The 1967-nt window shown below is 32.6% G+C and overlaps 1 non-coding gene across 1 annotated transcript; it reads right to left on the bottom strand.

The window, feature by feature from the left end:
- Nucleotides 1-625: 625 nt before the first annotated feature.
- TRNAV-CAC (transfer RNA valine (anticodon CAC)) lies at nt 626-697 on the bottom strand. Its single transcript has one exon. It is a non-coding gene; the product is annotated as a tRNA-Val (tRNA).
- Nucleotides 698-1967: the final 1270 nt, after the last annotated feature.

Here is a 1967-nt window from a genome sequence, read left to right as displayed (position 1 = left end):
GTGGTCCTGTTACATATTTTTCATGCAGTTTTGTGGTTATTGTTTAGAGGCTAAAAGCCAAAATGCCTTTTTTGCACCACATTAAAACTAGAATTTTAGTATGTTTTCCCTAATGTCCTTATGCGTATTGAAATTGGTTTCTACAAAGGTTATATCCTTTCACATTTCCCAGCAGTTGTGAGTTAACACGTCTGTCTTAACTAATGCTGTCTATATTAAACACTATCTTAAAAAATTCATCAATTTCATAGGCTAAAATGACATTTTTTTATTATTATTAGTGAGATTGAAACATTTAAAAACTCATTATTAATCTTGTATTTCTTTTGTGAATTTTATTTTTATCTCACTGGTTTATCTTTGTTTTTACTTACCATTTATATCTTTAATATTTTCTTATTGATTTTTAAGAACTATTTATATTTTTGTGTCATTAGCCTCCTTATTCAATTTTTTTATAAACATTTCTCCCATTTGTCACTTGTGTTTTTATTTTATTTTTAGTGTATGCAAACTTACCTTTTTATATAGTTACATTCATGAGTATTTTGTCTGTCTTTTCTTCTAATTTTTAATTTTTTTTTGAGGGGAGATGCAGTTAGGTTTACTTATTTATTTATTTTAGTGGAGGTGCTGGGGATTGAACCCAGGACCTCATGCATGTGAAGCATGTGCTCTACCGCTGAGCTATACCCTCACCCTGGCTTTTCTCTTACTGCTTTTTTGTTAAGAAGATATCTTTCCCATTCAGAGAGCTTTAAGGTATTTATCTATGTTCTCTTCTAATAGTTTTTACATGTAACTCTTCAATATACTTGAAATTCATTTTGATGTATATACTAAGATTTCATTTGTTTTTCAAATAGTGCAGTATTTTTGCTGCATCTTGTATTGAGTAATAAAACCCTTCTGCATTGCCCTGTTGTGCCCCTTTTAACAGTTATTAACTGTTTACTTATTTTGAGGCTATCAGTTTAGTTTTCCTGGCTTCTTGGTTGTTTGGCCACTGCCATGGTTATTGAATGACCACAGCTTTATAAGACATTTTAGTATTTGTTAGGGCAAGTGAATACTTCATTACTTTTCCTTCAAATGTAACTATTTCTTTTCTGTTTGTTTCTAGAACATCTTAAATAATTTTGGCAGATATTCAAAATATCTGTGTGAAACTTTGACTTAGATTGTGTTCATCTTATTCCTTATTTTTATGAAATGTTAACGTATTGGAAAAATTCTGTCTTCCCATCCAGGAATATTATTTACTCAAATGTTTTATCTGTCTCTGATTTTATAGTTTCCTTTTTAGCCCTTGCATACCTTTTTAGGTCATTTTTGTAGGTAGCTGATATTTTTTGCTTACTTCCATAAATATAATTTTAATTCCATTCTATCTTTTAAATGATTACTGCTGGCATATAGGAATTCTGATTTTTTTCACATTTTTACTTTGCTTATTACTACTTATGAAACTCTAATAAATTCTGAAAGCTTTTAAATTGATTCTTCAGTGTTTGCTGGAATATAATTAGATTTCAAATTTGGCTATCTTTTAGCTTGTAATAGTTTTATCAGTTGCTCCTGAACTGCATATCTGAATCTCTTTTTTCCTGCCAGACTGTTGTGGAGGGACAGTCTTCCATGGCACCCTCATCAAGGAGAGGCTAGAGTGACGTCTTGTTGCAGCAAAGTGTATTACAGCTCAGTGTTACAGTTCAATTGTGACAGCAACCTGGATCTGGGTGAGAGACCAAACAGCACTTGGAGGGTTGGAGAGCTCAGGTGTATTACACCAGCAGGCCCAGAAGAGTTAGCATTCCAAGCTCTGGACCCCGTCTGTAGGTTTACACAGGCTTTTATAGACTGCCAGTCTGGACTTTGCAACATCAGATGCAAATAAGGTGTAACAAAGTTGGCTAATTAGGAATGAGCTTTGTAGAAATGGACCAATCAGCAGTGATAGAAATGGA

The sequence above is a fragment of the Vicugna pacos genome, chromosome 27 (assembly GCF_048564905.1).
Source record: "Vicugna pacos chromosome 27, VicPac4, whole genome shotgun sequence".
NCBI classification, from domain to species: domain Eukaryota; kingdom Metazoa; phylum Chordata; class Mammalia; order Artiodactyla; family Camelidae; genus Vicugna; species Vicugna pacos.
The sequence above is the reverse complement of the archived record's forward strand: the minus strand, read 5'-3'. Positions and strand labels throughout refer to the sequence as shown.